Source organism: Euprymna scolopes, chromosome 20, assembly GCF_053919585.1.
Source record: "Euprymna scolopes isolate OS-2025 chromosome 20, ASM5391958v1, whole genome shotgun sequence".
In the NCBI taxonomy this organism is placed as follows: domain Eukaryota; kingdom Metazoa; phylum Mollusca; class Cephalopoda; order Sepiida; family Sepiolidae; genus Euprymna; species Euprymna scolopes.
This window is the reverse complement of record NC_136501.1, coordinates 34,226,532-34,241,991: the sequence shown is the minus strand read 5'-3', so window position 1 is coordinate 34,241,991 and position 15,460 is coordinate 34,226,532.

Genomic DNA, 15,460 nt, shown 5'->3' with positions numbered 1-15,460 from the left:
GAATATTGCTATAACAAAACAAGAGCTACTATTATGAGGGGATTTTGGGAAGTTGAGCAGCGACATTTTTGTTCACCGTACATCCAATCTTCACCAGTGTCGGCAGAGATCAGTTTTTCAGAAATCTTACGAGGCAGTAGTTAATACCGATAGATTAAGTAAATTATGTGAGAAAAAGGCCACAGAAAATATGGGTTATGTATATCTAAATCTTGATGTCGATTTTGTTCTCTCAAGACAATTAATACTGGGCTGAACGAAGTTTACCCAGATATAACAGCAGTATTCAATCCGGGGACGAATCTGACATCTATACAGACAGAGAATTGTATCAAGAGTCAGGTGCATTGTAGAGCAACAGAATAATCCAACGAATTTTTCAGTGAGCTTAACAACGGGGTCGATGTATTTTTTCTTTTACATGAGAGTCAGTCCTAGTAGCTTTTTATCAAGAAGAGAATTTCATCAAGGATGGAGTCAGTGTATTATTCTAAATTTATTGGCTTAATATAGACACCTTTTTTGGAGAAACAAGAATGAAAGACGTTTTTTCCATAACGAGAAATTAGATATATGACGTGACCCTAAAAACTGAGTAAGACCGGGTAAATATGCTGAGATTATCTGTTAAACGTTAATTGAATCCCGGACAGCGGCAGGTGACCTATAAAAATGGACGAGTTCATTGTGTTTGATAATAAAACAGAGAGATAATTTTTTATTGTTTAAAACATGGCCTAGGGGACTCCTGCTCAGACGTTATAAGGGGGTCACATTTATAGCGTGGGAGAAAAATTTAATTTTTGGTCTCATATTCATAAACTACGGACTATCGATCAGGCGCACACACACAAAATGGACCTGGGGATTTCCCAGAAGCGTGTTAAATTCTGATTGGTTTAGCAGATCAACCGACCCAACCCGTTATCCCACTACAAGAGCGAATACGCGGGCCGAATTGAGCAGATTAATCCATACCTCCGTGAGAGAACTAACTAAGAGATACCACCCCTACCCCGGCCGTCGCTACCACCGCAATCGTGAGAGCGAAGAATAATATTTTGGGGAAACCTTGATAGTTCCTGGTGTAATCGAACTGAACGTTGTATATATGTAAAAACTTGAACTTTCATGAAATTAACTTTTTTTCGTAGTTAGAAACCCTGAGTTTGTCTTTCTTTTCTGGTATGCATGCGAAGCTTTTTGCTTTTAAGCAGAAATCAACACAGAGCTGAGACGATGAGAAACCATGGGAGGACCTTCCCGGCAAAATAGACGATCACGACCAAGGCTATAGGTCAATTCCTGACATTAGCGGGAGATCCTTTCAAAGATACGCATATTGGATTCGCATTACGTGTGTGCAAATAAATATGGATAAGGTTATGTGCATTATTACTATTTTTGTTGCTGAGAGAGTATATGTTGGTTTATTTCAATTGGCACTGTGTGGGTTTGTGTGTGTATGTATATGTACTGCATACATGTACTCGTTTAGTATCAAATATGTATATGCTTGTGTTGTGTTTAGCAATAAGTGGAAGTTTTCAGCAAGGGGCGGAGATAACTTTTAGGGACGTACACACCGGTGTAAGATAAGGAGAAAACCCACTAGAGCTGAATAAGGACAAGTATACTGGAGTTTGAATATCTATGCATACACAAATAAAGTTGAGTATTTTGTCACATTAACCCTATTTTTCTAGTTAAACATTAATAAAACGAACAATTTAAAATCATGAATATGGGGGCAAGTTCCTAAAGTTGAACGAATTTGCATATTCATTTGAAAATTGTAGTTTACCAAATTATTATGTTGGTGCAAATATAATGTTGTTTTTTGAAGTTCAACTTCATGTCAAGATTATATTTGCACCGAATTGATAGCTTTTTATGTTTATTAAATGATTGATTTAATTTACATATTACGTTTATTTTTTTGTGTGTGATTATTTTCTACATTGTGGATAATTGCGTGGTATTTAGGATAAAAAAACTTCTAGAAAGCGCACGTGCTTATGCATACGTATAAATATATGCATATATATACATATATATATATATATATGAAATGACGAGGGCATGCAATAAGTAATGTCCCTGGCTCACTTTCCATAGCCATAGAGCAACGAAACTTGGCACAGTTAGTAGTCTTTCTCTACATAGAAACCACCCAGAGTTATGCATTTTCCCCATCGTTTTATGCAGCTCTGGAAACCGTTTTTGTAGAACACTCCAGGTTGGTCCTCCAACCACGACGTGACTTCAGAAATCAAGGCTGCATCATCTGTGAAACGCTTTCCTTTCAAAAACAACTTCATGGCTGGGAAGAGGTTAAAGTCAGAGAGTGCAAGGTCAGGAGAGTAGGGAAGATGGGGGAGGATTCTATAACCACACGCCCGTGCTTCTGATCTGGCGACATGCGAGTTGTGGACCGGAGCGTTGTCCTGCAGGAGGAGGGTACCTTTGCTGATCTTGCCCCGCCTCTTGATTTTGATAACTTCCTTTAATTTCCTCAAAAGTGAAGCATAATAGGCTCCTGTCATTGTGGTACCCTTTGCCAGGAAATCTGTAATCACTACTCCGTCCTGGTCCCAGAAGACTGTGAGCATGACCTTTCAAGCAGAGGGCTGCACCCTTGCCTTCTTTGCAGGTGGTGAGTCCAAGTGCTTCCACTGCATTGACTGGGCTTTGGTCTCTGGATCATAGTGATGGCCACAAGTTTCTGCCTGAGTAATCAGTCTTTTGAATAATCTATATACAAATTAAAAGTAGTTCAGATATAAATATGCATTTAGACAATAACAAGATCCACTTACTGAAGTTGATCGAAACTTGGTAGCACATTCAGGGAACTAACAGTATTCAGATCGCATGTCTATAGTACTTAAGTGATTATAATGAGGCTGCTGCTGGAAAATCTTGTAGTCTACAAAGTTATCGTTTGTAGTAAATTCTCTCACACACACGCACACACACACACACACACACACACACATATATATATACATATATATGTGTGTGTGTATATAAGTAACATTATCCTTGTCTGTATTGAACAATATCTACCCAACTCCTCTCTTAATTTTGATCTACAGACTTGAAACTTGATATATTTGGTTTTGCTCTGTAGAACAAATCCGAGTTAACCAATAAATAACTGCTAAGGAATCAGCGTTATATATACAAAATTAAATTGGCAGGAGAGTTGACTAACTTTAACGTTACATACGCTTATACACGCGTTAACATGCCGACAACCAGGACCCAACACGTGGTAGCAGAGTACGTCGCAAGAAACATAAGAACAGCAATGACTCGGCATCCTTTTTTGTAACAACGACATTACTTCAGGCAACTTTCCCGAAAAAAAAAACGTGATTGCTTCCATTCTCTCATAACTCTGCACTCTTATATGTCGTTTCGAACGTGTTCTCAAACGTGTTCTATTTCTTTTTGTAGTGTTTTACTTTATCCTTACCATGACGTCATTTTTAAGACGACTCACGAACTTCGTCCGCGTCTGTTACATAATCCGTTATGTCTACGAAAGTGCAAATATACATTTCTACGCTAAACGTATTGGTTTCGACTATAGCAGATGATAACCAAGTCATTTCTTTTCTAATTTTGATATCTCATCCCAGCTGTGCTATTACAAAAGTGCTCAGCCGAAGTAGCTCCAGTTCTCTCGAAACTCTACAACAAATACCTTAATGAATCATGCTTTCCGGGCTGTTGGAAAACTGCTTCTGTGGTACCAGTATTCAAGAATTCTGGCGAAAGAACTGACCCATCAAATTATCACCCCATTAGCCTCCTCCCACTTTTCGCCAAAATATTTGAGACCATAATTAACCATGCTCTAGTCCGTCACCTTACAGATGTTAAACTTCTGACTGATAAACAATATGAATTTAGACAAGCCCGTTCCACAGCAGACATCCTAACTGTAATCTCTGAACGTATATACCATTCACTGGACAAATGGGGGGGCAGAGCGGTAGCTCTAGATATATCTAAGGCTTTTGACAGGGTATGGCATGATGGTCTCCTCAGGAAAATTAGCTCATACGGTATCACTGGTAGAATACTTAACATAATTAAATCCTTCTTTGATAAGAGAAAAATCCAGGTTGTCCTCGACGGTCGTACATCCAAACAATATGATATAAATGAGGGAGTGCCTCAGACGTCTATCCTTGGACCTCTATTTTTCCTAATATTTATTAATGACCTCCCCGACAAAACTGCCTCTGAGATGGGTATATATGCTGATGACACTACACTCTATAATAGGCATGACAGGAAAACAAATGAACACATATCTAAAGAAATGGCAAAAATGGATGGTCACATTCAATGCTGCCAAGACTAAACTGGTTTCCTTCAATAATTACAAGAAACCTTCTCTGCCACCAATAGCAATGGCCAGTCACTCCCTATCTGAGAGTACATCTTTCAAACTGCTTGGCCTAACGTTCACAGGAAACATGAGTTGGAACAATTATATTGAAAACATTACCAGGGCTGCTGCAAAGAAGATATGCTCTCTCTACCATGCTAGCAAACTACTGACACCTGAAAGTATCCTGTACCTCTATAAGGCCACCATTCGCCCATGTATGGAGTATTGCTGTCATATTTAGGCTGGTGCATCTGCTGCTAGTCTCTCGCTCCTAGAAAAGGTTCCAAAGAGAGTCGCCAATCTGATAGGCTCTGAACTGGCATCTAAGCTTCAGCCTCTGTCCCATCGACGAAATGTTGCATCCCTCTGCCTATTCTACAAGTATTTTAATGGTGAATGCTCTGACGAGCCGCAGACACTTGTGCCCCCACAATATAGACACCATCGACAAACCCGACATGCAGCTAAATCCCACCCCCACGCAGTAGAGATCCCTAGATGTGAAAGATCTTTGTACTTCAGTAGTTTCTTCCCCCGAACCGCTAGACTCTGGAATTCCATTCCAGGTCCGTGCTTCCCCAACTATACTGACATGCAGAAGTTCAAGTGTAACGTGAACCGACATCTTTCTGCCCAAATTCCAACAGAGTGCCCCAGTAGTTGCTGCCCCTGATAGTAGCCCCCTACACCAAAGTAGCAATGTGCCTTGTTTGGGGTGAAAATGTAATAAAAAAAAATAATAATAATAAATAGATTATAATTACAAATACGAAATATGCATTAATTAAAATATCATATTCAAACATATGTTACGATGAAACAACTCCGGGCGGTCTTCTAGTAAGTGTATAAGTGTATATTTCTTGTATTGTTGAAAGGCAATGATTATTTGCAGTTTTTGTCAAATGTCTTTTCGTATAAACATAAATCAATGTTGTTTCGTGTATAATACTTCTCCTTTTTTATTTTATTTTGCAATAAATAAACTTCTCTTGTATTGTTTTCATCTTTTGAACTTCTAGGCTTCTTTGGAATTTTATACTAATGGTGTTTATGTCTGATGTAATATCCGACGTTCTGCGAATGAAACTTTTCGAAATTGCAAATCCATATAAAATTTCTTACCAAACCCTTTAATATATTGTTCTTGCTCAATCAGCCACGCCTCAATCATAAATATATACAAAAAACCTCTGGAGGAAGAAATGTAGGTAAATCTTTCATCGCATGATTTTCCTGAAAAGGGGAATTGATTTCATATTGTTCATTAAAAAAAGTGTTTTGTTTCAACGTTTGAACAGAAGCCGTCCTTGTGAATATTTTAAAACGATATAGGGTTTGAAATTGTCCGAATTATCGTGACACACACACACATGTGTATATATGTATATATATATGTGTGTGTGTGTGTGTGTGTGTGTGTGTGTGTGTGTAGAGTGTCCAAAAATAAGTAAAGGATTTGGACCTAACATAGATTCTTTATTTTGGATATCTTTCAGTAATTTGAACACAATTTGACTAAGAAATGTTTAACAATTTTAATAAAAATACAAATTCCAAATAATCTTTCTTTATTAAAAATACTTTCTTAAAGGTATTTCCCATTTTCAGTTTCGAAAACAGTATTCATGGCATATTAAGAATCTCTCGATTGCGATTTAACTGCCTTATTTCGTTCTGCGAGCTGGCAGATCTCGAAATGTCAAACTCCAAAGCCTGCAAGAATTGGAGGAAAAGATCAAGAACGAAATAAGGAAGTTAAATCACATCCAGAGATTCTGAATGGGCAACGTTTAAAAGACATTAGTTTTCATAAAAAAAGTGTTTAAATTTTACATTTTTAAAATAACAATCCTTAATGTCTTAGTCAGATTGTGTTAAAATTACAGAAAGATTTTATCAAAAATAAAGAATCTATTTAAGTTCAAAACTCTTAAGTTTCTGTTGGACACCTATATATATATATATATATATATATATATATATATATATATATATATACATATATATGTATATATATATATATATATATATATATAGTAATTTATAAAATATATATGGCGATTAAGCTACACTGAATATTCGGCGTTTCATCCACTCTAGGATTCGTCAGGCTTATGCTAACTAGCTCTACCTACGTATTGAGCACTTTTGAAGTAAATACTTAAAGTTTACGCATAAATCTATACTTTCGTATATTAATTTTATGTGAGTAAATGAAGTAGTTATATATATATATATATATATATATATATATATATATATATATATATATATATGTGTGTGTGTGTGTGTGTGTGTGTGTGTGTGTGTGTGTGTGGGTGTGTAATTTGAGAGAGAGATTGAAAAGGAAGAAAGAGATTAATAGATAGATAGAGAAATAGGTAGAGGCGTCATCAGCAAGAAAACCAAAGAAAAATAGAACGCTGAAATGGATCCAAACAACATTACTTTAAGGGAAAAAAACAGTATCTGTTTATATTAGGTTTATAGATTTATATTGGGTTTATAGCTTTAGATCCATGCAGAGAGATAAAATAAAAATCCAATGAACCAAGAATGGGTGTCCCTTATATCTACATCAATTTTCTAAAACTATCAATAAAAACAATAGAAAAAGGAACAGATCATGCTGTGCTTTCAGATTTAGGTAATTTATAGTGTTTTCGTTTGTTTTTGTTTTTATTTTCTCTATTTTCAATTTGCTAATATATCATCTGTATGTAATTTGCATATATAAGTTTTATATATATATATATATTATGTATATAGATAGATATTATGTATATAGATGGATAGATAGATAGATAGATAGTAAGATAGAGAGACAAATAGATAGATATAGATATATAAATATATATACATGTGCTATATTTGCCGCTGTGGAAATATGCTCCAAAATGAATATAATTACAAATGAAAAAAATGTATACTCCAAAAAGCCCGATATTTGTTTTTGTACGGATCTTTCCATCCGATTTATATCCTCACGTGTATCAGATAGAAAAACTAAAACTAAAACTATATTGGATAGAATTATAATCAAAACCAAATCACTCGAATTATGAATTTCATCTGATGAAGTTATCGCCTGGTTTGCAAGCCTAAAGGTTATATATATATATATATATATATATATATATATGTGTGTGTGTGTGTGTGTGTGTGTGTGTGTGTGTGTGTGTGTGTGTGTGTATAATTTATATATATATATGTGTATAATTTATATATATGTGTATAATTTATATATATATGTATAATTTATATATATATATATATGTATAATTTATATATATATGTATATAATTTATATATATATGTATAATTTATTTATATATATATATATATGTATAATTTATATATATATATATATATATATATATATATATTGTGTTCATTAACGGTTCGTCTTTATTGCGAGACTTTCTCTGGATGAATGTCATTCATCCAGAGGAAGTCTTGCAATAAAGACGAAACATTTATGAACACCTAAGTTGGTTTGTTCCTTTTTTATCTTTCTATATAATCAAAATACTGTTTCCATTATCATAATCATATATATATATACATATATATATATATATATATATATATATATATATATAAAGAGAGAGCGCGCGCGAGGGAGTGCGGGAGAGAGAGTGAGAGATAAATAGAAAGGGAGTAACCGTATGGTAGGAAGAAAGAATTAGAGAGAGGGAGGGATGAAAAAAAGATATGAAAGTGTGAATAAAAACGCAGATTTTATAGATTATATCTTTCTTTTCCCTTAAAGAGATTCAGTTTTCATTATCGATTCAGGTGCTCCAGCATATCATGAATTTTCTCCAACAACAATTTGCCAGGAAAAAAAAAACATGATTCTCTAGATCAAACAATAAACACTGATGAAAAATCAATCGCTTTACTGGAAAATAAAGTTGTGGTCACTGCGGAAATACATTCTCTGGAAGTATATATATTCCTATAATATCTATTGAGCTAAAACTCTAGTATATATATATATATATATATATATATATTAAGTTTATTTATACAAACATTAACAGCTACATATAATCACCCGTGCTACATGTAATCACCCGTTCTAAGTGAGATTACAGAAACATGTATGCACATGGTGTTGAACCCGTTCGAGACGCTAAACGTCCTTCAGTTAATAGAGAGATGTGATCGGAATACTGTATTCGAGAATCGGGTGCACCAGGGAAGTGTGGAGGGAAGGAATATGGATGTAGTGAGACGACCAAATAAGCGGCGCATGAGGAACAGGATATTCCCGGCCTAGTTAGCCGCGGTGATTCAGTATTCATAGGTTGAGTATGTGAAATGCACAATCACTCCAATATCTTTGGTTTGACTGACGAACACCAGCAGTCAGTCACCTGGTTGGAAGTCAAGTGAGAATAAGGCTGAACTTGGCGACGTTTAAACTCAGGTTCTAGTCCAGTGACCATCTCCAGACTTCATAGAGGCAACGCCGGAGGCTACATAGTCGCTGCGGGCGGTAAGAATTTTTATGCTTTCGGCAAACAGGAGGAAAGCTGAGAAATCACTTCGGTCGAGCCATTGACGAAGATGAGAAACAACATGAGCCCAACGACTGAATCCTGTACGCTCTGAACACTACTTGTTGCTCTGCATACATTGGAAAGGCACCTGTTCACTTGAACCAGAAAGATGCGGTCAGCGAGGACGACGCCGACTAACTGCACGACCTTCAGATTGAACTCGTAAGCCCGGAGCTTGATGAGAAGTAGACAATAATTTACAGCGTTCAAAGCTTATGCAAAGTCCAAATATACATTGTCCGCAGTGTCTCCCTTGTCCATGATTTTTGTCGGCGACTTCTCAAGGGCTAGAAGGTTAGTTAGGCAAGACTACTTTGGCACGAAGCCGTGTTAGGATTGAGAGATTTGCTTGGTCCGTAGATTTTGGATCATCATCGCTCTATCCAGTAACACTTCTATGACTTTGAAGACAATAGAGATTAGCGAAACAAGCCGGTCGTTTACAGGGTTTTCTCTCCTACGATTTTTGAAGATGGGCAGATCATAGCAGCACGCCAGTCATTGAAAACAGTGCCGGTTGTCAGAAACAGGTTAAAAGGCACGGGAGGGGGTAGAAATGAAAACGCCGAGCCTTTTGAGGATTCGAGGGTGGACAATGTTACATCAAGTGATCTGAGGATCTGCTCAACATCTTCTCTATCAAGCTCGATTTGAGAAAGTTTTGGAGCGTAACAGTCAAACGATGGCTGTTATCTATCATCATCTGTTTTGAAGATAGTTAAGAAGGTCGTGCAAAAACGGCAGAAATCTCAGTAGAGTCTTCAACAGTCGCTTGGTCTGTCTTCAACTTGACAATCTGATTGTTTAGGCGGGGATTTCGTTGCTTTTTTATTTTACGTAGGCAGTATCCGGTTTGTGGTCACTAAGATTGCTTTCTGTTTTCACCTGTTTTTTTTATCTCACGCTTACTTTTAACTCGTCTCGTATTCTTCAAGGGTATAGTGAGTTCTGTGATCCAGGCAATTGCATGCTTAAACGCTGTCTAGAAGTCTTTGACAGAGGACAATGAGCTCATGGCATGCCAATCAATAGTGTTTGAAGGATCAAGTAGAGCTGATATATTGGTAGCTAAGAACAGGCGCCACGGCAAATTAGATAGCTGAGGAGAAAAAGAGGTGAGTAAGCTGAAACTCAGGGTAGTGACGTTTAAGATAGATCGGGGGTATAACGTAAAAACTAGATCAAAAGTCGATGGTCGATTTCCGCTACGAAAGCGGGTGGGGGAGTTTACATGCTGGAACAGGTAGCAATCTTACGACACCCACAAATGATTTTGGTAAAAGGAAAATGCTTGGTAAATACATGATGCGGCAAACCAGTCAATATTGGGCACATTGATGTCACCGATGATAAGACAGTCTTGGTGCGTTCGGGAAGTAAAATCTATGGCAGCTAAAAGATATTGATCATCAGTAAGTTCAGATTTGGGAGATCGATAGACGACCAGTATGGGAAGCGTAACTCCAGCGACGGAAATGTGACACAGGTCGGCATCGTAGTTCATCGATCGGCAGACATCTGTGAGGAAGAAGAACTTCGGTCGGTTTGAGGGATGATTTCACGTAGACGATAACACTTCCACCCGTTATATTAACTCTATCGCATCTGTAAGCGGGGAATCATCGTAGATGAATTCAGCATCCAAGACAGCAGCGTGTAACCACGATTCTGTGATGATGACTACATCAGGAACGGTTAGGAAAACTCAGTCTTCAAGATCGGCGAATTTTGTATAGAAAGGAACATGTATTTGCGTAGAGTACGGTTATTGAGTTCTCTGAGGTAGTGGTGGGGGTACGAATTGGCGGTTCAATAAAGGTGGTGGCTGTGTAGACCTACCCTGGGCCACATTGTAGACTTCCAGTTTGTTACCTTACCGGCTGAATTTTTCGACCCTTTGCCGTCTTGAATTGAGCTACTCTACAAGATTGCGGTGTCGAATTATTTATAGTCTCTTCGAAAATGTAGAGATGTGTTTGATGACTCTGCTGCCTTGAGAAAGGTACTCACTTAAGCAGAGGTGGAAAAATTATCTTCAGCGACCTGGATCGGAGAAGGCGATCAGGTGATGCGTCTGCTTTTTCTACCCGCACAACCTTGCGGATTTCGAGATCATAGCTCGTGCCTGACAGGATAGATTGAGTGATATCGAGGGTGAATTTTATGTTAAAGGCAGCGCATGAACTGGCGATTTTGTGGTAGTATCCGGTCTCCATAAACTATACCATTGTATTGGCGAGTGGGAGAATCTTCCTCATCGGTCTCGTTCATGCGATGGCCATTTTAGTGGGGGTTATCATGGGTCTTCCTGGGCAGAGGCAATCACAGCAGAATATTCACATGTAGCGGAGGAGGCAACACTAGAATAGGAGTGCGGTGGGGAAGGGGTGATGACAGGGTTGGCTTTGATCGGTTCTGCACTTGGTGCATTTCCTATATCAAACTTTGAAGTCTCTTAACAAGGAACATCACTTTGGATCTTTGGGATTTATGGCCCACTGGCATTGACAGTTCATTTCTTTTTAGTATTGAGAAAGTGTTTATAGCTGCTTCTTGGATTGAGCTAGGTTACTTATTGCCCTTTGCAGCTGATGAGTTAAAAGCAAGTATGGTATAAAGTTAAGCAGTATTTTTAAGATAAAGCTTTGTAAGCTATTTCTCGAGTTCTGATATGTTTTCTTGCAATTTCCTGAATTTCATCATCAATTCTGTGCAATCACTACACGGTTTTTGAAGCAAATGGAGTTTGACTAGCATGACGATGATGGCGAAGTTGAAGGAAAAAGTGCGTCTTATTTTGGGCCAAAAATTTAAAAAAAAAATAAATATTTACGAGTTCAGACGAGAAGTGGAGGTATAAATTTGGGTTTGAAGCAAGGCGGATATCTTCAGCTGATTAAAAAAGGTAATCCAAAATTGAAAACTGTGTTAGGACACGAAGGATACAGCTTGTGAAAAGAAATAATATTAAACTAAAGCAACGTATAAAAATATGAAAACTGCTGGTTATTCTGTAATGGACGGAATTGCACATTCTTAATTGTTACGCACTGCAACCCAATAGTCAAAATATATTTTGTCTAGCTGTGGTTCCAACCAAAACAAGAAAAAACTATTTTTACAGTAAGTGTAAATTTTTCTAGTAAAGTGAGTGTATATATATATATATATATATATATATATATATATATATGTATATACATATATATATATCAGAGAAATCACATGATGAAATTGGTTTTACATTAAAACCCTGACTAAATCTTCGTTCATATTTTATGAATCAATTTATTCTGTTCTGCGTATTGATTTCCTTATTATCATTCTTTCCAGGATTATCCATGGAAAGATATCATCTACAGAATGAACCACGTGTATGTTGTCAACATTGTTAAGTGAAAGCATTTTTTTAAAACAAGTCGGATTTAAACTTAGTATTCCCAGGTCGCCAGTTTGTGTTGTTAACCCACGTCACCCTATATTGTGAATACGGTTAATGTAGTGTATACTTATTATTTGTTATCGATTTATATGAGGGACGATAACATATTTCTTATCTTGGAAATATAATACAGAAAACGTTATAAAATTGCATTTGTATCATTGAATATATTCTAGTTAATTAAAAAAAATCAATGTAACATCGTGATATATAGGAGCGCTTATACCACATATACTGCATAAAGAAATGGCTAAGAAGAAATTTCTACTGCAGGAGCTAGATATCCATCATTATAAATTTAATATAATAAATTAGCATTGCTCGTACTATGTCCTCAGTTAATTAAAAGAAAACAAGTTACTGAATCACATTTTGCTTCAGCAACATAACCTATGAATGGAATTTACTTAATTTGTACACTTGTCCGTAGATTTTTCATCCTTTTTCGAAATGATTATCTGTATGATACGATCAAGTTTTAGGGTTGCTTTTCTTTGATCTGTCGTGATTTAGTTAGGAAGAGCGATTTGGTTGGTTTGTCAATATTTTTATCTGTCTGTCATAATTGTTTTAGTTAATTTTCACCCCAAACAAGGTACAGTGCACTTTGAAGTAGGGGGCTACTATTGGGAACATAAGTTACAGGGATATTATGAAGGGAGATGGATAGCAAGATATCTGTTCACATTACACTTGAACTTCTGCATGTCAGTGCAGTCAGGAAAGAATGATCCCGGAAGAAAATTTCAAAATCAAGTAGTTCTGACGAAGAAATCGTTGAAATAGAAAGCTTCTTACACCTCGGGATCTCTGTTGCGTAGAGGTGGGATTTAGCTACTTGTCGGGTTGGTAATTAGTTCGAAATAGCGTATTCGTAGGTTTGCATGTTTTATATTTGAAATAGAAATTTCGTTGGTTGGTGAGGCTTAAATGTAAAATAATTCAAAATTTAAATCGGTGTGTTATTTATTTATTTTTTTTTTTGAAATAGCTATTTATTGTGTCGTGGAAAACAGTGAAAAAAAGAACAATCAAGTACAGGTTTGGTTAAGGGACAAGTGTATTTACATTAATGTACAAAGACAGGAAAGCGTGTATATCTGCTGGGCACTCGGCTAGCAGTTGAAGTGCAATCACATCTCTCTCACCGGCGTTGGAATTACTAGCGCTACTTATAGCGCTAATCGGTGTAACTTCCTCTGTTCAAGGAAGGCCAGTATAACACATCCTTTGAAAATATCCTGTCTGAGATTAACATCGTTTTTGTTTTGGGTTTACCCTAATCAATTCTGTTGATTTCCGTTTTCTGTTTGATCTTCTGTTCTCTGGAGCTTTTCTGGTATCAGCACCTGAAAAGTATCAAACACTTTGTCCATGATGTTCTCCTCGGGCGATCTGGTCACCTCACTGTTCGAGTATCTTTTCCGAATTTGGTTAGTGTGACGTTTGTGAATGAAGTTTCGTCCTTTAATCATGTAGACTCTGTTGCCTATTTGTTTCTCAACAATGACGGACTCACAGAGAGTCTTATTATTTTTGTGAATCTTGTAGAATACTCTTTCGCCAACTTTATACCGTTTTTTTAATCGGTTTTTGAAGTTTGGCCTATCCTGGTTTGGTAACAACTTGTGAAAAATCGATCTAACTTTGCGTCCGAATATAACATCAGCAGGTGTCTTCGACATTTCGAATTTTGCATTCGAAGTGACTCTGTAGATTTGTAAAAACTGTTGGATTGACTTATCCGTCGGCAATCAACTAACTTTTTTCAGACATTTCTTGAATGTTTCAACGAATTTCTCTGCTTGTCCATTACCTCTTGGGTGGTATGGCGGAATGGTTATATGCTCGATTAGAGTATCCTCGCAAATATGTTTAATTTCGGTAGGCGTAAATTGCATTCCATTGTCTGTAACAATGCAGTCTACTACTTCAAACCTAGCGAATAGTTCATACAGGAAGTTGATAGTTACCTCGGATGTAAGATTCTTACATTTTAATACTTCCGACCATTTACATAGGCTGTCTAAAACAATGAGATAGTAGGACACATCTTGCAGTACTGCAAAATCTTAATGAATCCTAGACCATGGTCGGTCCGGTTTTGCCCACGATCCGAATTGAGTTGGAGGAGCTTTCATAGCTAATGCGCATCCTCTACACTCCCTGATTTTTCCTTCTATATCCTTATCCATGTTTGGCCAATAAACGAAAGAGCGCATAAGGTTTTTCATTCTTGATATACCTGAATGTCCTACATGGAATTCCTTGAGCATTCTTTTCTGAAATGTCGCAGGAATTACGACCCTGTCGCTATATAACAGGACGTTATCGCAAATTGAATAAATATCTGTGCGTGAGGTCGCCAAACTAATCAAGAACGAGCCTGTCTTTGTTTTATCGTTATTTTCATGGCAAGTGCTCGTCCGAGATCCAATCTCTGGTCGCCCCTCGCCAATCTTTCACGATAAACGCCCGTCTAGCTAAAACTACTGTCAGTAATTCCGCCCACTCTTTTTCTGTGCCTAAATCAAAACGTAGATTCCATGAACAAAGCTTCTTTCTGAGAAGTGCACGCCTGAAGAATTCTCTTCATTTTGCCTGTATCCCACCTGACTAGAACTTGGATGTCTTCAAGTCCAACATAAACAAATTCCTGATGAACGGTCCCCTTAAGTAAGACACTTTATCAAATCTCCAATATCAACTATTATTACGATATTATCCCATTGATTATTGTACACACAATAACACGTATCCCCGAGTGGCCTCCGGGCCTTGATAAGGTGTGATATCTCATTAATATATATATATATATATATATATACTCCCCTATAAATTTGGGGTTTTATGTATTAATATTCATACCTTTTTTCCTATTTATCAAAAAAAAAAATACAACTTTGTTATAAATAGAAAGTGGAATTGCATTCCTCTGCAAAAGGTCTAGCTAATTGCAATTTTTGTTTTAAATTCATTTTAATTAATTACCTATTAGTTCTTTTTTTCGATTATCCTATAGGATGATCATCTTTAGTT